Source organism: Micromys minutus (genome assembly GCF_963924665.1).
Source record: "Micromys minutus genome assembly, chromosome: 33".
Taxonomy (NCBI): Eukaryota; Metazoa; Chordata; class Mammalia; order Rodentia; family Muridae; genus Micromys; species Micromys minutus.
In genome coordinates this window covers 2,247,518-2,270,614 of record NC_137968.1, presented here as the reverse complement: position 1 = coordinate 2,270,614, position 23,097 = coordinate 2,247,518, and the positions used below count along the sequence as shown (strand labels likewise).

Below are 23,097 nucleotides of genomic sequence, written 5' to 3'. Positions count from 1 at the left end.
CCACAAGAAAAACCTAGAGAATCAACCAATCTGGGCCTGTGGGGGACTCACAGAGACTGAACCACCAACCAAAGAGCAGCACGGGACAGATCTAAGACCCCTCCACCGATGGAACTGATGTGCAGGTTGGCCTTCAGGTGGCAAAGGGCACATATTTGTAAAGAAAGAGTCTAAAACTTAAACAACACGTTGAACCTGATGCCTTAGTAGAAAAGCTCCATACCCGACTCTCAGGAATGATGAACAGGTCATCTAGACAAAAGCAGAAATAATGAAGCTAACAGAATACGAACCAAATGAATCTAATAAAGACCTACAAAACACTTCACACAAACATAACATACACCTTCTTCACGGCAAATCATGAAATGTTCTCCTAAATTCCCACATGCTTTATCACACAGCAAGACTCAATGCTACAATGGACTTGAAATAACCCCTGTAACATATCATACCGTCATGAATGAAGGCAGGAATTCCACAACCACAGAAACAACAGCGACTGAGTGACTGTACTGAATGACCAGTGGGTCAGGGAAGACACAGAGACTCAAGACTTCCCAGAATGCAGTGGAACACACCCTAACTTACGGGACACAATGAAAGCAGTGCTAAGAGTAAAGTTCGGAGCACTGAGTGCCTACATGAAGAAACTGGAGAGCTCTCATAGTAGGAATTCTAGGGCTTAAAGAAGCAAATACACGCAAAAGGAGTAGCTGGCAGGAAATAATCAAACTGAGGGCTGAAGTCAACAGAATACAAGTAAAGAAAGCAATCGAATAATCAATGAAACAAGTTTATTCTTTGAAAAAAGTCAACAAGATAGACAAATTCTTATTTAAACTAACAAAAAGAGAGAATATCTAAATCAACAAAATCATAAATGAAAAGAGGGACATAAAAATAGACACAGAGGAAATCAATTTTGTTAATAGATTCCACTTACCAAAGTCAAATGAAGATCAGATCAAGAATTTAAATAGACCTATAACCACCAATGAAATAGCAGCAGTCATTAAAAGGCTCCAAACCAAAGGCCCAGCACCAGATGGTTTTAGCACAGAATTCTACCAGACTTTCCAAGGAAAGCTACTACAAATGTCCACAAAATAGAAAAAAAGAAACATTGCCAAATTAATGTTAGGAAGCCATACTTACCCAGCTACCCAAGCCAAACAAAAACTCAATGAAAATTACAACCAATTTCCATCATGAACACTGAAGCAAAAATACTCCATAAATCTAAGAATACATCAAAAAGATCACCCAACATGATCAAGTGGGGTCCATCCCAGAGATGCAAGGATGGTTCAACTTATAAAAATCTGTCAACATGAATCATCATATAAAGAAACTGAAAAAAAAAAGCACATGATCATATTATAGATGCTGATAAAGTCTTTGACAAAATTCAACACTTCTTCATGATAAAAGTGTTGAAGAGATTAGAGGTACAGGAGATATACCTAAACAAAATATAGGAAACTTACAACAGGCCAATAGCCAATATCAAATTAAATGCAAAGAATTGTAAAGCAAAAATTCTAGCTAGCGCAAAAAAAAACAACTAAAGATCAAGGGCATACAAACTGGGAAAGAAAATGTCAAAAGTATCACTATTAGCAGATGAAATGACACTATAGATAAGCAATCCAATATTCTACCAGGGAATTCCAACAGAGGATGAACATCTTCAGCCAAGGGTCTAGCTACAAAGTTAACTCAAAAAAAAAAAAAAAAAAAAGTTCAGTAGTCTTCCTATATGCAAATGATTAGTGGGCAGCTGAGGCAAAACCCAGGGAAGCAACATCCTTAAAAACTGTGGGGTAACTCTAACCAAGCAAGTGAAAGAGCTGTGTGATAAGAATTTCAAGTCTCTGAAGAAAGGTATTAAAGAGGCTATCAGAAGATGGAAAGAATGCCCATCATAGTAAAAATGACCATCTTACCAAAAGTAATCTACAGATGCAACATAGTTCTCACCAAATCCCAGCACAATTGTTTACAGAGCTGCAAGAACAATACTCAACTGTGTGTGGAAAGATGAAAACCCAATGTCTTAGTCAGGGTTTGTATTCCTGCACATCATCATGACCAGGGACCAAAGGGAGGAAAGGGTTTATTCAGCTTACACTTCCACATTGCTGTTCATCACCAAAGGAAGTCAGGACTGGAACCCAAGCAGGTCAGGAAGCAGGAGCTGATGCAGAGGCCATGGAGGGATGTCACTTACTGGCTTGCTTCCCCTGGCTTGCTCAGCCTGCTTTCTTATAGAACCCAGTTCTAGCAGCCCAGGGATGGCTCCACCCACAATGGGCTGGGCCCTCCCTCCTTGATCACTAGTTGAGAAAATGCCTTACAGCTGGATCTCATGGAGGCATTTCCTCAAGGGAGGTAGGTTCCTTTCTCTGTGATAACTCCAGCTTGTGTCAAGTTGACACAAAACCAGCCAGTACACCCAAAATATCTAATATAATCCTTTGTAGTAAATAAATTTTTGAAGGTATTACCATCCCTGACTAGAAGCTGTACTTCAATGGCTTAGATCCAAAATACAAGTGACAGCTCACGCTGGTAAGGATGTGGAGCAAGGAAAACAGTCCTCCATTGCTGCTGGAATTATTACTTTCCAGTTACATTTTCAATATAATCCCATCTCAATTTATGTTTTCTAGGAATCAAGAATCCAGTTTCAAAAAACCAGTTCTTACATCTACAAATAAAATATTCTTTACAGACCAAGCCATTCATTTATATAGAGTATCTCCATGAAGAAGCTAAACCTCACTCATGCCCCATGATTTCTCTTGTTTGATGTCTATGTGAGTCTCCCCCCCACCTCTCACACACACACACACACACACACACACACACACACACACACACACACACGGGGGGGGGGGGGGTGGTTAGCAGGAGTTAACAGTGCCTAGTATGCCAGTTTCCATGTTACTGATGCTGCTCAGACAGCATGTGTTTCATATGTGTAAGTCCAATGCCGTACAACACAGATCAGAATAAAATATTCTGCTGGGCATAGGCTTTCACTTTCACAATGCCAGCACTTGAGAGACTGAAACAGGAGTGCCATCCACAACTGTAAGGCTTAGGCTGTAATGTGAGATATGATCTCAGAAGGTGGAGGAGGGAGGGAGGGAGGGACGGACGAACAGACAGACAGAGACAAAGACACAGAGAGACAGAGAGAGGAAGAGATGAAGGAAGGGAAGAAAATTCTATAATTTTTTGAGATACAACTAAGAGTGAATTTTTTATTTTAAACTTGGTTTTTACATGAATATAATCTTACCTATAAGACTGAATAACTGTGGTTAACATATTTAAGCCCCAAACCATTCACAAGCTCTAAATATAATTTTAAGGAATAACATTCAATTTGTTTAAAAGAGATAGTTAACTTTGAAAGCTGCTTGACAACTTGGAAGCTTATTCATTTGGAACCCTTTAGAATACTTCCTCACAAATAATATATTAGTTACTGAGGAAAAAGGAAGCACTGGGTTTTACAACTCATTAAATTTCTTTTTAACTTCATATAGCCTGTCAGAATTCAATTACAAAAAAAATCAGGCCAGAAATTCTTTGTATATAAGCATAAAAGTAATCCATGAAAAGCATACATCCAGAAAGAATAAAGCATGTAAAGAAAGCACATGCTAAATTATAAACCTTCAACTGTGTGAATGCTTAAAGACTAACAGTTAAGCCATACATTAAAAAACGGTGACCTAAAACAGAGCCAGCAGTATACCTGCTACACAGTGACCACGGTGACCTAAAACAGAGCCAGCAGTATACCTGCTACACAGTGACCACTATACAGTGACCACGGTGACCTAAAACAGAGCCAGTGGTATACCTGCTATACAGTGACCACGGTGACCTAAAACAGAGCCAGCGGTATACCTGCTATACAGTGACCACGGTGACCTAAAACAGAGCCAGCGGTATACCTGCTATACAGTGACCACGGTGACCTAAAACAGAGCCAGCGGTATACCTGCTATACAGTGACCACAGGCTGGGTGAGCAATTTTAAAGGAAGATTAGGTGCCCCGTAGGAAATGAAAGTGGAAATGAGTCCAAGGGAGAAAATGGCTTGGTTCCACACCTTTAAAATTGCCTACAGCACGGCATCAAAAGTAAAATAAGTCCCCTGGGTCCGGGTCAGCAGCATGGAGCGACAGCCTAAGCACTGGGTCATTGGTGGCAACAGAGGGCTGACTGGAGGCTGAGGTAATGTATTGACTTACTACAGGAAGGACCTTGCAACAGTCCCGCCCACAGTACAAAGAGCTCTTCTGTGGACATCATGACAAAGAAACTCTATAATCAATCTGAGTAGTGAACTATGAAATGTAACAGAACAAAATGTAAGATAGAAATATTTAAAAGACCAGTAACTCATCATAAAAGAATACCTAAACTCTGTTCAGGAATCTATTGATCGTATTTTTGTATTTTTAACAAACCAAATAATTTTTACTACTCATTAAATTCTGATCCTAACTTTAAAAAATAGTCCATTGCTGTAAGGAATTAGAAATTGAAATACAAAATTAATATGGAAAATGGGCATTTTTACAAGTAAATAAACCACTGCCAAAAAGATTTTATATAATTAAAAATAGTTCCAATTAGAACAATAAATGCACAAATTGTATTGTAGATATCACTACTGTCCAAAGCTCTGGAGAAAAATGCTTTGAAATTAAGCAAGGAGTCAATAATAGAGAGGAAACGTTGAGTCAGACGTGTCGCTGGTGGTTTACACAACCCAGAAGTATAACTAGTTACAGAAACCCAAACATTTGGCAAAGAATGCTATTTAAGGTTGGCAAACTGATTAAGTAAACTTTCCCAGCACTAACCATCTTGGTTTCTGAAACCTTTCTTGCTCTACTTTGAGTAAGGCCGATATTAACAATTATTACCTAAAAAAAATGCCCAGACATTACAAAAACTATTATGTCCCAGTATTTTTATTTATTAGAATTTTTCAAGAAAATACCATTTTAAAATACTGACATGTAGGGAGATGAAAAATGCCTTGTCTAACAGTGGGTTGATATTACAACTGCATATTAAATATTTCAATCTCATACACTATTATAGTTGGCATGATAGAAGGCCCACATCCGTCGTGCACACAGAGGGAACCACACTGAAGAACGTACACAGCGTTCTGCTGGTGAACTGTTCAGTGGGGCTGAACGTCTACACATTATGACAATCCTAGGTAAATAATGCTAGATCTAGCTAAGACAGGCCGGGTAAATCCTTAGATATCGGGGGAGATAGTGAACAGTGATGTCATCACCCACAATTAGGAAAGAAGGTGTTTCATTTTAAACAGTGAATTTTAGGTTCCTTGTCACATCTAAATGATTTCACCAGTGTCTACAAAATGCTCTGGGATATAGAAATAAACGAGTCATCAATATTGATGGTAGCTGATGCTACAGAGAAAAATGTTCAAAGTGTTCCTTTCTCAGTCAACGACACAAGACAATGGAAGGGAATGTCTTACAGATGAAATTAAAGGGGAATAAAAGCATAAAATACTCACTATTTGCACTAAGTGAAAAGGCAATATATGAGTCATTCTGTGTCTGCATCTGTCTCCATAACAGAGGAAGTACAATGGGAGCTACAAAAAAGGCTTACAGAATCTGAAAAATAAGGCTTTGTGCCTGTCAACAGTGAGAAAGATGATGAAAGAAGTATGTGACCACCAAGAGGGAAACGTTAATACAACACTATGAAAAGCATAACATAAGATGATTATATACATAGTAAATAAAAACCACATTAAATATATCAAGGCGGGAGAATGGAGGGAAGAAAATGGAAACAGTCATCTTGTTCCTGTGATTTTCCTTTGCATGCTCTCCTTTAATGACGTTCCACAATTTTATAATTTCAGTAAAAAGAAAACAACCACTCCATACAGCCTCATGAGACCCCCGATAAGACTAAAAGAATTAGCTGTGTCTGCTCTATGATTAATAGCTAAAGAATGTAAGTCATCCAATGCTAACTTTCTACAACCACCTACGCCTTCTAAACACACGCTCCTAAATGGAAGCTGGGTGTTTCCCAGCATCAGTCCTTCCCATGTGAGACTCACCATGTCTCACTAAACTTGGAAAATATGAAGTAAATGACATATTAACTTGAACAATCATAAAAATGCTTAGAAAGTGAAAGACTCATTTAATAAAATAGAAATGCACAAATGTTTCCACATGTCTCTATAAAGTACTCTTTTCCCTGTGAACGAACACGGTCAAGCTTTATTCTTGGCTCTGTTTCAGAGAGAGCCCATCTGCACAGTGCAGCGCTGAGAAACAAGTCTCAGTCATGCAGCAGCTATGTGGCAGCTCATACATCAAATGAGAATCACCTTCAAGCCCACACAACCTCACAGACCCAAAGCTGTCCTTTCTAGTCCGAGCATTCCTAGGAGAGCTCTCACTGAACAGCACCGCTAATGTCACAAGATGTTTGTTAGGAGGGTAGATACTAAAACTGAAATGTCAAATGCTTTATAACACAGTTGTGAATGACCAAAAACAAAAACAAAAACCCTGTTTACTAGTTATAAGCCATGGCTACTCCCTTTTAACAGAAGCAGGTGTAACAGTAGTACAAAACCATCACTATATATCACTGTACAGACACATCTGGAAAAGAAAGCTTTCTTTAATTGTGTCCAAAATATTAAAAAATGATGTTTCTTTGAATACGTAAAATTCCTTGCTTAGGTTTCTAAATTCATCTCTATTCACATGTAAACACTGCAAACTAGAAAGGGTTTGTGGTCTGGAGTAGTGCTATAGACTCCACCTATCTGTGCAGATGACTTGGGACTGTTTCAGCACAGTGTCTGCACTGTCCTTGATGGGATGACTTCAGCGGGTGTCAGTGGCACAGGATGCTTAGAGTGGGCACAGGCAACGCGTACTGTGTGCTACCCAACTTCAGAACCAAAGAAAGTAACAACCTGCCTGTCTCTTACCTGCCACCTTAGGGTTTTATTGTGGTGAAGAAACATCACGGCCATGTTTAATGTATAACGAACACTTAATTTAACTGGGGCAGGCTCACAGGTTCAGAGGTTCAGTCCATTATCATCACGACAGGGAGCATGGCAGCATCCAGGCAGACAAGTCCTGGAGAAGGGGCTGAGAGCTCTACACTGGGATCCAGCTGTGCCACACTGACCATAGCCTAAGCATATACTCTCAGAGCCTTCCTCTACTGAGACACTTTCCCCATCAAGGCCATACACCTACTCCAAGAAGGCCACAGCTCCTCATAATGCCACTCTCTATGGCCAAGCATCCCAAAGAGTCTAGGAAGGTCTCAGCTATTCAAAGCAACCACATCTGTCCTGAGAGTTTATACCTTCCTTCAAAACTGATATAAGACTATAGGAAGCAATAGATACCCAGCACTCAAATGAGTGTGTAAGCACCCAGCAAGTACTTAGTAACTGGAGCATTATTAACACTTCTCTGTAACTATATATAGAATTTCACATTACAATGATGACAGCTAAGGTGGTCAGGGGCAAACTTTTAAAAGCCATACCAGCTGTTTGTCCAACCCTGACTCTGCTTCACCGTCTGCTGCCACGCAAGCAGCTCCTACCCCATATTACAGAGTGACTTCAAATTAATCAATTTCTGAAAAGTCTCTTACACCATGACCCAATTACACTTCAGCCTTAAGTTGTTCCTTTCAGGTATTTCCATTAGTGATTAAAGAAAAAAAAAGTAGCAAATATAGTCATTTCTCTTAGTAAAAGCAAAATTAAATTTAAATTCTTAAAACTTAACAATATGAAAAACATCATAACTTCACTTTTTTCCATTTTTATTGGATATTTTGTGTATTACATCTCAAATGTTATCACCTTTCCCCCCCCACTCCCATACCTTCCATGAAGGTGCTCCCTCTCCAACCACCCACTCCCACCTCAGCACCTTGGCATCCCCTACACTGGAAAACTACCCTCACTGAACCAAAGGCCTCTCCTCCCATTGATGCCAGACAATGCCATCCTCTGCTGCATATGCGACTGGAGCCATGGGTCTCTCCATGTGTGCTCAATGGTTGGTGTTTTAGTCCCTGGGAGCTGTGGTGGGTTTGGTTGGTTGATGTTGTTCTTCCCGTGGGGTTGCAAACCCTTTCAGCTCCTTCAGTCCTTTCTCAAATTTCCTCATTGGGTTCCCCATGCTCAGTCTGATGGTTAGCTGTAAGCATCAGTATCTGTATCAGTAAGGCTCTAGCAGAGACATTGAAGTGGCATCCATATCAGGCTCCTGCCAGTAAGCACTTCTTGGCATCAGCAATACTGCATGGGTTTGGTGGCTGCATATGGGATGAATCCCCCAGGTGAGTCAGTCTCTGGATGATTTTTCTTCAATCTTTGCACCTCTATTTGTCGCTGGATTTCCCCCAGTGAGTATTTTGTTCTCCCTTCTGAGAAGAACTGAAGCATCCATATTCTGGCCTTCCTTCTTTTTGAGCTTCATATGATCTGTGAGTTGTTTCTTGGGTATTCTGAGTTTTGAGCTAGTATCTGCTTATCAGTGAGTGCAAACCATGTGTGTTCTTTTGTAATATAGTTACCTCACTCACAATGACAGCTTCTAGTTCCATACATTTGCCTAACAATTTCATAAAGTGATTGTTTTTAATAGCTGTTAGTACTACACTGTGTAAATGTACCACATTTTCTGTATACATTCATCTGTTGAAGAACATCTGGGTTGTTTCTAGCTTCTGGCTCTTATAAATAAGGCTGCTATGAACATGGTGGAACATGGGGGTTTTGTTATTCCAAATTAATTTGCAAATTGCTCTTTCCAACTCTATGAAGAATTGAGTTGGAATTTTGATGGGGATTGCATTGAATCTGTAGATTGCTTTTGGCAAGATGGCCAGTTTTACTACATTAATCCTGCCAATATGAACATGGGAGATATTTCCATATTCTGAGAACTTCAATTCCTTTCTTCAGAGACTTGAAGTTCTTGTCATACAGATCTTTCAGTTGCTTGGTTAGGGTCACACTAAGGTATTTTATATTGTTTGTGACTATTGTGAAGGGTGTCATTTCCCTAATTTCTTTCTCAGCCTGTTTATCCTTTGAGTAGAAGGCCATTAATTTGTTTAAGTTAATTTTATATCCGGCCACTTTGCTGAAGTTGTTAATCAGGTTTCTGAGTTCTCTGGTGGGATTTTTTTGGGGGTCAGCTATGTATACTATCATGTCATCTGAAAATAGTGATATTTTGACTTCTTTCTTTTCAACTTGCATCCCTTTGACTTCCTTTTGTTGTCTAATTGCTCTGGCTAGGAGTTCCTCTACTGTACTGAATGGTCAGGGGAAGAGTGGGCATCCTTCCCTAGTCCCTGATGTTAGTAAGATTACTTCAAGTCTCTCTCCATTTAGTTTGATGTTGGCTACTGGTTTGCTGTATATTGCTTTTACTATGTTTAGGAATGGGTCTTGAATACCTGATGCTTCCATAACTTTTACCATGAAGGTGTGTTGAATTTTGTCAAATGCTTTCTCAGCATCAAAGGAGATGGCCATGTGGTTGTTTTTCTCTTTGAGTTTATTTATATAGTGGATTACGTACATGGATGTCTCTATATTGAACCATCCCTGGACCACTGGGATGAAGTCTACTTGATCATGGTGAGTGATCATTTTGATGTGTTCTTCAATTTGGTTTGCAAGAACTTTCTTGAGTATTTTTGAATTGATGTTCATGAGCAAAATTGCTCTTGAGTTCTTTTTCTTCCCTTACTGCTTTTAATATTCTTTGCTTTGAACATTTGGTGTTTTGACTATTAAGTGTCGAGAAGAATTTCTTTTCTGGTCCAATCTATTTGAAGTTCTATGGGCTTCCTGTATGTTCATGGTTAGCTCTTTCTTTAGGTTAGAAAGTTTTCTTCTATAATTTTGTTGAAGATATTTAGTGGGCCTTTCAGTTTGAAGTCTTCATGTTCTTCTACACCCATTATCCTCAGGTTTGTTCTTCTCACTGTGTCCTGAATTTCCTGGATGTTTTGTGTTATGAGCTTTGTTTTTTGTTTGTTTGTTTGGTTGGTTGGTTTTTGCATTTTTTGTGACTGTTTTGTCAATATTTTCGATGCTATCTTCTACCTCTGAGATTCTCTCTTCCATCTCTTGGATTCTGTTGGTGATGCTTCCATCTATGACTCCTGATCTCTTTCCTAGGTTTTCTATCTCCAGGCTTGTCTCCCTTTGTGATTTCTTTATTGTTTCTATTTCCACTTTTAGATCCTGGATGGTTTTGTTCAATTCCTTCACCTGTTTGCTCATGGTTTCCTCCTCTAAAGGATTTTCGTGTTTTGTGTGTTTCTGCTTTAAGGGCTTCTACTTGTTTACCTGTGTTCTCCTGTACTTATATAAGGGAGATATATATTATTTATAATTATATATATATATATATGTATATATAATTAGGAGATTTTATTATTCATGCACTTTTAGAGTCTTCATCATGAGGTATGGTTTTAAGTCCAAATCTTGTTTTTCTGGTGTGTTGGGACATCCACTTCTTGTTAGGGCAGAAGAACTGGGTTCTAATGTTGCCATGTTGTTCTCTGACTGGAGCTTGCCTCTCCTGTGGGTTAGGAGTGAGCGCTCCTGGGTGCTCGGCTCTCTGCAGGCAGGCTGCTGATCCCCACGGGGTGGGACGGTTCTAGCTCTATCGCTTCACTTTTAAGTAAATGCTACACACAATACAATTGTTCTGCAGCCACCGACATAGTCTAGAAGTCTCTATCACATAGATTAAATATGGAGAAGTAAAATCATTGACATTTTACTAACCCAGACCCATCTAAAACATTATTGCTGAGGAGGTGTTGCTGTTGTTTTGCTTTTCCTTACCTCAGACCAGCTACATATTAAGTGCTCAAAAAAATCACATGGGGCAAGTGGTCCAGATGGTCGACAATTCTGAGTTAATGAATAAATAGTTCTGTAAATACAAACTTTAATCTGTCATCCTCTCTTTCCTCAGGCCCCATCCACCTCCCCACACCAGTACTTAGTATCCATTCCTCCATTCATCCTTTGTGTAACTGTTAATTAAACTCAGCAGACGACGGAAACTGACCTATGAGAGGCGGGAAGCAGACACTGAGGAAGGGAGGTGGGCCAGGCTGCAGCAGGAGGGAGGCTCCAGTTCTGAGACCAGCTGCTCTGTATAACCAGCAGTGTTACATGGCAATACCTCCTCTCAAGTAAACAAGCACACACACAAAGGATGAGTACAAATATCCCAACAGAGAAAATACATGACAGGCAAAAGAACTATACAGAAATCTGAAACAGAGGTGAGTCTAAGACCAGAAGGCAGTTCCGCAGACAAGACGCACGTATGGTACCTGATTTGTTCCATTAGGCATTCAGTACTTTTTTAAAACTCTATTATTTTAAATACTCTATTCTAAATAACAGAACCAAAAGCTGTGTACCCAATACTCTTTCCCCCTTGTTTTACTCATTGAATTCTAACTCTTTTCAAGGCATCTAGTTAAAAATATTTACCCTCCCTAACTGGAAAAAGCAAATACTTAGGGGAAGTGGAGGGGGTGGAGTTCTGAGAATGATACAAAAAGAGGGCCTGGTGATTTAGCACAGTAGGTAAAGCACTAACCACACAATATGTGGAACAGAGACCCAGTCCCTGTAAGTCCAGATGAATCAGAGAGGCAGAGCATATATGTGATCCCATATCCCAGCACACCTACAGCAAGAGGGAAGGTAGCAAGGAGGACCCTTTAAATAAGTGCATGAACTGGCTGGGGAAAGGGAGGGGGGGGTTGACAGAGACAGACAGAGAGAGAGAAAGGGAAAGAGGACAAAAACTAAAGAACATTTTGTTGGTTTTTCTTTAAACATTACAACATCACCAAGACCTGTAGTTTTAGAGGTGACTGCCTGTAAGCTGTCTCTGGGACGGCAGCAGCTGGGAACTTTATTTGCCTCCATTTTCTGACTGATAGGACGAATTGAGTTATGTTGAGATTTTATACTAATAACAATATAATTCATACTGAACCACCACTTTTCGTCTTGCTGCCTGGCAGAAACACTGCACAATTAGTTGCAGCATTGTGGCTGGTAAAAGAAAGATAAGTGAAATACACTCAGAACGTCTCTATAGAGCAGCTTGTGTCTTTCCTCTTTCCCTTCTCCCTGCTCTCTGGGACGAAGCCATGAATCTAAAAGCTGCTGATGACATGCATAGGTGCCACTACAGGGTCAAGAGTAAAACTGCTTCCACTGTGATGCCCACAAACGACGCAGATCACACCTAATGCCCCATTCTGTAATCCAGCTTTGATAAGAAGTCCACTAGAAGTAATGAACACCAAAGACCCAGATGTACCAACACAGAAGGACATTCCTACCCTGGGAAGATGGAGGACCCAGTCCTTTCTCCTTAGTTCTACCAGAGGTTCACTCTGACTTCACTCTGGAAGACATACAAGCCGTGGGCAAGATTCCAGCCAGAGGTATGCATGAGTTTGAAAGAAGAGGGCAAACACCTTCAAGATTGCACTCAGATGTGCGCAGCATCGCTGCCAGAGCCTTCCCGTCCTGTCTTCTGTGCATGCTAAATGAAGAGATGCCTTGGGCCCATCCCTCCAAGCATGTCTTCACTACAGAAAGACTTTCACATTAATCAACTCCTGTCCTTATAGAAAAAGAGACCGATACATAAAAGAGAACATTGGGGGCATAGAGGCTAAAGGGGGAAGAGGAAAAGGGCAGGGAAGGAGGAGAAAGAAGAGGAGGAAAGGAGAATGGGGAGGAGGAAAGAGGAAGACAGAAAGAGGAGGGATGGGGAGAACATAAAGAGGAAGAAGGCAAGGAGGAAGAGGGAAGGGGAAAGAGGAGGAAGAGGGGAAGAGAGAAAGCAATTATCAAATGCTTAGAGAGACAGCTGCAAACCAAGAAGCAGCAACGCTTGACAGACACCAAGGGGTAAGATAAGGGCTCTCCGTGGTGAAATCAACAGTCTCCCAATGCTCTGAGATTGGACATGTGACCTCCAAGAAGATAAGAAGATAGCTGCTGCTGTTTGAGGCTGTCTACTTTGTGATGTGTCATCAGAAACACAATGATGTACTTCAGCGCACAGTGGTGAGAACGTGCAGATAGCCATTGTGCAACGTTACTCACACTTGGTCTTTTCACGGTTAACTAACTGTCCCTACAACTAAGATATGACACAGTGCATACTTTCAAGTTTATTAGGTGACTAGAACTGACAAGTGCAGCTGAAGTTAATAAACAAATACTCAATAAAGACAGGTTCAGCTTCATAGGCAAAAGAAAAGTGTTTCCTAACAAATTTAACACATTCCTCTGCAGTCACATCATTACCAACATCCAGATATGCTCAGAACATTTACAAAAGATTTTCTATAAGACTAACAAATCATACTGAAGACAAAAACCATACACTTTTGCGTTCATCTAGTTCCTTTTCATGATGAAGAGGGAGCACACACATGTGCGTGCACACACACACACACACAAACACACATGTACACACACACACAAAGCCATTCTTGGCCGAAGAGGTAACACTTTAGAAACATATCAAATATCTAGAAGAAAATACAATAGAAAAGTTACAGCATAACTTACTAACATGGACAACTAGTTCATAAGCTCTATAAGTTATTTGTTAATAATCATTTCTTAGTGATGACTACAAGTCTGATAAATGATTTCTCAGTGCCCAGACAAATGGAAGCCTTTATATTACAAATGTGTGTACACTACATACTTAACTGTGTGTGCATGTATGTATGCAGTGTGTGTGTGTGTCGTATTTTAAGGTTCCCAGTGGTGGTGCGGTTGGGAAGGGGCTGGGGTGAACCCTGCTGGAGTCCGTGAGTCACTGGAAGTGACTCTGAGGACAAAAGCTCTGCTTCCAGCTCATCCCTCTGCTTCAGCTGCAGTCCAAGGTGTCGGCTTTTATCTGGCCTCCATACCTGTCACTTCACAAGCATCTTCACCACGAATGATTTTCATATGCCTTCTGTACGCTGCCTTAGCTATGGTGTTTTTTCACAGCAGCAGCAAAGTAACCAGTAAAAAACACTTCAACAGTCAGAAAACTTGATTCTGAAGAGACCCTCTATGGCCCAGAGCCCTGCTCCGAAAGCACAGGAACTTGAGTTTGAGTCCCCAGTTCAAACACTGCACAAACAAAAAGCTGGTCATGGTCCATGCTTCTAACTAACTACTGAAGTGTGCAGACACACAGGTTCCAGACTCACTGCGACACCTCGTCAAGTCAGTGAATGATGGGGAAAGACTCTGCAGTCCTTTGTGGACTCTGAATGCATACGTGCACCCTGTGCTCACACACATGCAATCTATAGATGTAGACTACATATGTAACACATGGGCAAACACACTAAATGAATAAATACTGCAAAAATGTGCAAAACATAATCTCTTTGTGCTTAGATTTAAGTATTGAGAAGTTTTAGTGCAGAGCGGCTTGGTGCCTGTTACGTGATAACCAGCGTCTGTTCCGTAAGCACTGCAGAGGTGAGAAAGGGCCACACACGAACCTGGCCCACTCAGAAAGACAACAAAGAGGAAGAAGGCACAACAAAATAAGTCCTCTTTTTTTATTGGAACATAAATAAGACCCAATTCATTGTTATCATTACATAAACAAATATCCATAGCCAGTGTTGCTATACAACAAGATATTTTCTAAGTAACTCTAAAATATGTACTTTAGAACATTTAAGCTGTGTTTTCAGATTTGGGGGCAGAGAAAGAAGTTTGAAAAGAAAGAAACGGAAAAAAGAGGCCTCACTATCCCACAGTCCTTTCCTGAGTGGTTAAAGAGCATTCAATAACTCCAAAATCCTTTTTATATGCACACCTGGGAAGAATACCAAATCTGTAAATTTGCTCAGAGTTACACTGATGTGGTTTTAAACCAGATGTTTAAATGTTACAGTGTGTATATTTCTTCCTCTCTTCGAAGACAGAAGGAAAGTAAGAGGAACATTTGACTTCACTCCACAAGAGACCTATTTAACAGCTTGGCGGTTGTGTAAGTAAAGGTAGCTTGGCTACGTCCATGTTGACGACATGCAGAATGACATGATCCTAATGAGTTGGAAAATATTGGCTCTCGAGAGAATAGACCAGATGCTACTGAGCTGAGAAAGCTACTGTATTATTGAATTTCCTTTTTATGAGGTAAAATTTATTATTCATCCATTACAGTATACCATATGAAGCCTTGCATAAAATACTTTCACAGTTACTTTCTGGAAAGTAGATTTGTGTTTTAACATTAAGACATCACTTGAAGGAGAAATTGTGTGTCCACTTGATGATTACTTTTTAAAATCTGTCAATTATCTCCCCGCAAATATCAGACCAGTGAAACTGAGAAGTCAACAAAATAATTATCAATTTGAGTAGAGAGAAATTAGAAGTTCTTCTTTCCAAAAGCAAACCAAATTTAAATATAACTTTGTATTTTATATTCTGGGGTAAAAAAGGCAAGAATTAATAGTTCTGTTTTGGTGACTCTCAAAAACATTTAAGAACATGGGCTGGAGAGATTGCTCAGTGGTTAGAGCACTGACTACTCTTCCAGACCCTGACCTAAATTTCCAGCACCCACATGTGGCTGGATGTGGCTCACAACCATCTTGTAATGGGATCCGATGCCCTCTTCTGGTGTGTCTGAAGACAGCTGCAGTGTTGTACTCATATAAAGAAACAACAAACCTACATAAAATAATAATTCTAATTAATAATACAAATTAATCACAAATTTTACAACTCTAATACATTGTTTTTAATTTACATTTCAAATAAGCTTCAAGGATTCCTTAGATTTTCACTGAACAATCTCTAATGTGTTACTAGATGTTAATCTTTACCTATTACTTCAGGTCTCTTACAACAGGAAACTAGTAATAGAAAGATCCAAAGATCTTACTTTAAAAACTGACTTAGCTAATAAATATGATGTAATAATTTGGAGGAAAAAAGCACTAAATCACTTTGAGTATGAATTTTCCCACCTGTAGGTCTATAACTTGCCAGGAATATTACTGGTAAGAAGCCAAGTGGATGAATGTAGAAGACATGTCATCCTAAGATAGGTAGGCCAACTCAGACTGTCCATGTAAAGTCTGTACGCACTGCTCACACGGTGCGGCTCACTACAGGAAACACTTACAGACTAGGTGAACAGCGGGTTTCTTACTGCAGTCATCCCCCTGCACTGGCACACATGCATGTGTGTGTTGCAGCACCCCCCGTTGCAATCCACGGCACTGAGAAAATGTGAGGTGGAAACTTAAGGGTTCTTTGGTGTTGTGCTGGGGCACACACGTAAGGAACACGTAGCTGAAGCAGACACAGGAGACAGAATGTTCTGCAGAGCAAGCGCGTTAGCAAGGGATCCACTGCCAACAAGTGTGTGCTGGTCCGCAGGACACTGAGCTGCAGGAGTCAGGACTCCACACAGATGCACCAAAAACTTCTGCTGGCGTGTGGCAGGTTCCTGCTGCTTCCGCCTGTTCGGCTGACCGGCAGCGATGTCAGCTGAGACCCTCATGGGGAGGCAAGACCCATGGAGGGCAGGTGAAACTTAGTATAAATATGATTCGAGGGACACACAGTAACAAGATGGAGGCTGAGCTTGGCTTGCTTATGGAGCTAGCTGAGCTATGCTGATGAGTCAACTCTTCACTAATCTTCACTTCCCTCTGCGTTCCTCTTGGTCCTTCCTGCTGACTCCAGCCAAGGCGGAGGCCTGGCTGTGTCTGCTGGGTATCCCAGATGAAAACTTGAGTAAGATACTTTCACAGTTACTCTCTGGAAAGTAGATTTGTGTTTTAACATTAAGACATCATTTTTTAGAAAAAGAAATAGTGTGTCCATTTGAATTTGAAATTTTATAATTTAATGGAAATGAAGGCACAATGTACCCAAACTTATGGGACACAATGAAGGCAGTGCTAAGAGGAACACTCAGAGCTCTGAGCGCCTCCAAACGACAATACAGAGAGCATACACTAACAGACTGACAACACACCAGAAAGCTCTAGAACAAAAAGAGGCAAAAAATACACAAGAGGAGTAGACAGCAGGAACTAAACAAACTCAGAGTTGAAATCAACTTAAAAAAAAAAAAAAAAAAAAAAAACTATACAAAGAATCAACCAAACAAGGAGCTGGTTCTTAGAGAAAAATCAGTAAGATAGATAAAGATAAACCCTTAGTCAGACTAACCAAAAGGCAGAGAGACAGTATCCAAATTAACAAAATCAGAAATGAAAAGGGAGACATAACAATAGAAACTGAGGAATCCTATTACAAATCCTATTACAAAAGCCTATACTCAACAAAACTGGAAAATCTGGAGGAAATGGACCATTTTCTAGACAGATACCAAAGTTAAATCAGGATCAAATAAACTGTCTAAACAGTCTAAGCCCTAAAGAAATATAAGTGGTCATTAAAAACCTGAATTAGTTTAGAATACTATCAAACTTTCTAAGAAGACCTAAGACCAATCCTCTTCAAACTCTCCCACAGAATAGAGACAGAAGGAGCACTACCCAATCCGCTGCTGCACATTCTATGACCAAAGGAAAAGCAAAAATCCAGTATTACATTATACAGACAAGACCTAAGACCTTCAGTTACTAAGATGGAAAGAAAATTAGCTAAACGGGTATCCTTTTTAAGTGAAATAAAAAAAAAATCAGTAAAGCTGTGAAATAACTCTATACCACCATGAGAACTCTTTCTGTTCATTTTCCTAATTTTCTACTATAAACAATGTATATAAAACTTAACTGTTTTGTATCTGTTTCCTTTAATGATATGATGATTTGTTTTATCTCACAACTTAGTACTGGTCTCTCTTCATTGTCTGAAATTCTCACAGACTCATGTATATTTAGGTATCAATTTAAAAAATGAACAGCTTTTGTTGGAAATGATTAATTACAGAAATATTTACATATATGCATAAATTTTAATGGTGACTGAACACTGTCCATTTTCTAAAGGGGCAAAAAATTAACACTGCATTTTCAATGTGAAGAATTATAGAATTCCAAAAGCAGTATACTGATTACTGTAAAAAATGCCTTCATTTTCTTTCCTTAGAAGACACTAAATTTTCTCCTCTTTGTTGTCCAGACATGATTTTTAGTTTCTAAAACTGAAATACTGAAGAAGCAACTATATAAAATTATACCTATATTCCTACCTAAACACAGAGCATTAACTTTATTTAGAAACAATGTGTACCTTTTATATTTAAAAACAGCAAACCCAATATTTTGCTTAATATATATATATATATATATATATATATATATATATATATATATATATTCCACTGAATTCTATCCTACCTTTTTCAAACTTAGTTTTAGACAGTAAAGTTGATTTTAAAACCTACTAATAAATTACAACTTAAAGTTCATCAAATAGTAAAACTGTAACTCAATAGTAAATAAACTTTCCAAAGGCTATAAAAACTCAGGTTCTTCTAGCAGGACAGGGCTGAGGCATGCATATACCCAATATGCACCAACCCCACATGCACACACCAACCCCACATGCACACACAAACCCCACATGCACACACCAACCCCACATGCACACACAAACCTCATATGACATCTTTCCCCACATGCACTTATCACACAGACACGTTGTACCCACACGCACATATCTTCTTACTTCCCAGTAGAACTAACACAATGAGCACATAGGAAATGAAGAAGAAAAAGAGGGAAAATGAGTCTAAATGAACTCAATTCAAACCGTTTGTCTTAACGGTTAAGGTGAGCAGTATAGGACGAGAAATATGTCTATGTTATTTTAAAAGTTTGAAAAAACAAAAGCACTAAAATTAATGATGACCAAGAAGCACAAACAGTAGAAAAGAAGAATCATATCATTTCTAAATAATAATAAAGAACACTGTAAAGATGTGTTTGAAGATAATGAGAAATTAGAGAAAAAGTCAGCAAAACTCAAATGAAAAATGGAACTCGAAATGTCTGAAAGCCATGAGGAAATTGTAATCAAAATTTTATAAGGAGTTTACACAATTCAAAACAAAAAGATAGTATACATTTTTAAAAAGCAAATGACACAGACTTTTTCAATTGGATATATATATATATATATATATATATATATATATATATATATATATATAAAAGGAGCGAATACAGTCATAAAAAATATGTTCAACAGCGTTATCCATAGAACAAAAAAAAAATCAACACCTCAAATATACCACTTTACACCCATATCGCTGGATAGAGCATAAATATATGGCAGACATACAGAGATGGGCACACCATCACAATGCATATGGCAGACATATGGAGATGGGCACACCATCACAATGCATATAGGACTGAAGAGTAGTATAGATACTGAGAAAGTGTGGCAGTTCCTCAAAAAATTAAATACAGATAAATATGATGCAGCAATTCTACTGTTAAAAAATATGGAGTATCTAGAGAAATGACAGCATGTATTCACATGAACTATAGGAATAGTCATCACAATAGCTCAACAAGATTAACACTCAAATGTCTACCAACTGATGCACAGAAAGCGTGAAATGCACACACACAGTGCCTCCCTTTTCTACACTCACAGGCAGCATGCTCGAGTGTGTTCCCCCAAGCTTCACACGCTGGAAGCAGTCCCTAGTATGGCACTGTTAAAGTGGCGAGACCAGTAGGAAATGGAAACTGGGAGCTAAGGAAATACCTGGGGGTTGGGAGCAGAGCGGAGGACCACAGCCCAGGTTCTGCAGCTCAAAACTACCTGAGACTCTAGCTCCAGGAATCAAACTCCCTGTTCTGCCCACCTCAGGCACAGGCTCATATAGAACAGGCACGCATATGGAACTTAAATACATCCAGGTAAAACACTTACACATAAAAGAGAAAGGAACAGAGATCAGAGTGTAAGTAGCTCACAGGAAAGAGGTGCCACTGACTTCAGGAGCAGTCGGTTCTTACAAGAGCAGTTAATACTCACTAAGGCCACGCAGGCTTGCTTCTGCTGTGCTGGCCAAGTTCTCTTCTACCTCTACAGCCTGTGACACCCAGAAGGGTCCTCAACAGAGTGAGCAGAACACACATTCCATACTGAAACCTCTAGCCAAATTTGTGAACAAAATCAACCTCTTTAAACTCTAATGAACCTAAAAAAAAGTATTTTGTTACAGCAATACAAAATAGATTCAGAAATGGCACATTCTATATAACAGGTACTTTAAAATGTTATGCTAAGAACTTAGTCACATACATGTTTTATAGGTTCTATCTATGTGAATTATGTTGGGAATTGGTTCTAATACTTTGTATTATTTTGACTCCCAAAAACCACGCTTCTAGAGAGACCCTGCCTGCAGCTGGCTTCAATAGATAATAAAGAGAAAGATGAACCTTGAAGGCCCACCTGCATGTGAGAATCTGGGATAGTGGCCCCAGGGATCTGGGGTAGCAGAGATGAAATATACATTTTAAAAGATGTTAACTTCGGAATATGTTTGATAGCCTCAGGGAGGTTTAGAAGTGTTCAGCCATTGGGCTCATCAAGGCATATCAAATATTGTGTGTGTGTGTGTGTGTGTGTGTGTGTGTGTGTGTGTGTGTGTGTGTGTATGTGTCTGTCTGTCTGTCTGTCTTTCATTCATGAATCCAGAGAGCTCTACAGTGGGTGTGGCACTTGCAAGACCTGCCAGGAGCCAAAGTGGTTTCACGAATTCACTGCTACTGAACTTCAAGAGTAGAAAAATCCAAACAGCCAAGCACTAGATAAGTCTCTGACTACGGCTGACTATAGCTGAAAGAAGTGAAAGGTTAGGTAAATATACCTCTCTCTCCCTTTCTCTCTCTGTCTCTCTGTCTGTCTGTCTGTCTGTCTGTCTGTCTCTCTCTCTCTCTCTCTCTCTCTCTCTCTCTCTCTCTCTCTCTCTCTCTCTCACACACACACACACACACACACACACACACACGGTTCTTTTGGGTAGTATTTTAAAGTTTATTATAGTTATAAATACAAAGCTAGGAATATATTAAGATATACTGAAAAGGTTACTTGCATGGTAAAAGAAATCTGTCTTTAGAAACAGAGCAGAAGGAATGGAAGCGAGAAAAGAAATAAAGGAAAAGCCTTTCTGACATGAGAAATAAGCAAATGTAGGTGGAATATTAGTAAACAATGAAGTCTCAACAAGAACGAGGCGGTGATGATTAGGGAGGACTCGATGAAAATAGTACTGGTGACCAAAGCAGAGGCAAAGGGAGACGGGACAAGTGGCACAGAGCCAACTGCCGGACGGAAAACGTTCTCCAGACTGTAGTGACCTCCATGCAACATCCTTGTGACTGCAGTAATTTAAAACTCGCTTTAAAGCAAAAGAAACTCCTGTATCAACTACTGTACTAAGCCAAGGCTAACAAAACCTTGTGTACTGACAGTACTCACAAGCCAGAGTGTAAAATGCTAAAACTTAACACCCAGGATCTTCAGCAAGAAACTGTGGTGCACAATTTTATAGATACTGTCCACTTGGAAAATTAGCTTTAAAAATATATTTTAGATAAGTTGTCCTTCACCTATTTTAAGCGTTTTAAATCACTTCATCTCCTCAAGCCCTTTGAAATATAAGGTTTTCTAACAACACAACCCGCCCGACCCCCAGTCTCTGAACATTAGTTCCACTAAACTGAGGCCTCGTGACACAACAGGCTGCAAACACCCAATTGCTGGCATCTGTCTAAGACATTTCTTTAATGCTTAAGGATGAAAATTTAGAATAATTTCTGAAATATTTTTATGTTACAGTTGATTTTATAAATTCATGAAGAGAAAGAGAAAGTAAATTTGATTAGAAAAGTTGAGACATTATAAAAGAAAATCAGTACCTCTAGTTTACTAACAATTTTAGGCTATTTTAGCTAATTCACAAAAAAACAGAATTTTAATTTTTCATGAATAGTGTAGGCAGAAAGATAGTCAAGCAAATATGACCTCCAGTGAGAGTATCACTTGAAATAAAATGTGAAAAACAAATACTTTCAGGATCGTATCTATAAAACTCTATGCCTATGAATGGCCTCAGCCAACCTCTCAACTCAGAAGAGCCCACCAACTGATTATCCAAACCCACATAGCCCTGTAAACACACACACACACACATATACACACACACATACACATACAAGATTACACAGACTATGTGTACATACACAGACAGCTTTAACAATTCATGAAAAATTGAAAAAAAAAACAAGAAGGGTTTGTGGGAGAGTTTGGAATGAAAAAAAGATGAGAGAAATGACATAATTATAGAATAATCTCAAAGTAAAACAAATAATAAATTTTTAAAGGCCTTGGAACAAAATGAGGTTACAGAGCAAGCATGCAAACTTAGCTGAAGCCTGCATGTGGTTTCAGTGTGTTCTACAAGGCCTGAAGGGCTGGACTTTAATCCCCTTTATGAGGTACTGAGAAGGCAGAAACTGTGGTTGGCTGGCTGGCTGGCTGGCTGGCTGGCTGGCTGGCTGGTTGGTTGGTTGGTTGGTTGGTTGGTTGGTTGGTTGGTTGGTTGGTTGGTTGGTTAGTTTTCATGACACAGTTTATCTGTGCAGTGCTAGCTGTCCCGAAACTCACTCTGTAGGCTAAGCTGGCCTCCTACTCAAGATTCTTCCTGCCTCTACCTCCTGAGTGCTGGGATTAAAGCTGTGCCCCCACTGCCTGGCAAGAGAGCCCAAAACTTCCTTAATTAGGCTGTGAAGTTTACATGCAGGCCCTTTAGGCGGTGAGTAGGAAAGGCCAATCCCATAAAAGTATGGCTTCCGTGACTGTGGCTGTGCACATGTAGTCCCTACACCCAGGTGACAGAAGTGGGATGCCACTGTGAGGCCTAGAAAGAACAAAGCGCAAACACACATCCTATCTAC

General features: G+C 39.6%; 1 protein-coding gene across 1 annotated transcript in view; it reads right to left on the bottom strand.

The window, feature by feature from the left end:
• VPS13B (vacuolar protein sorting 13 homolog B) overlaps positions 1-23,097 on the bottom strand; it is a 425,975-nt gene that overhangs the window by 330,241 nt on the left and 72,637 nt on the right. The gene's annotated exons all lie outside the window — the stretch shown is intronic.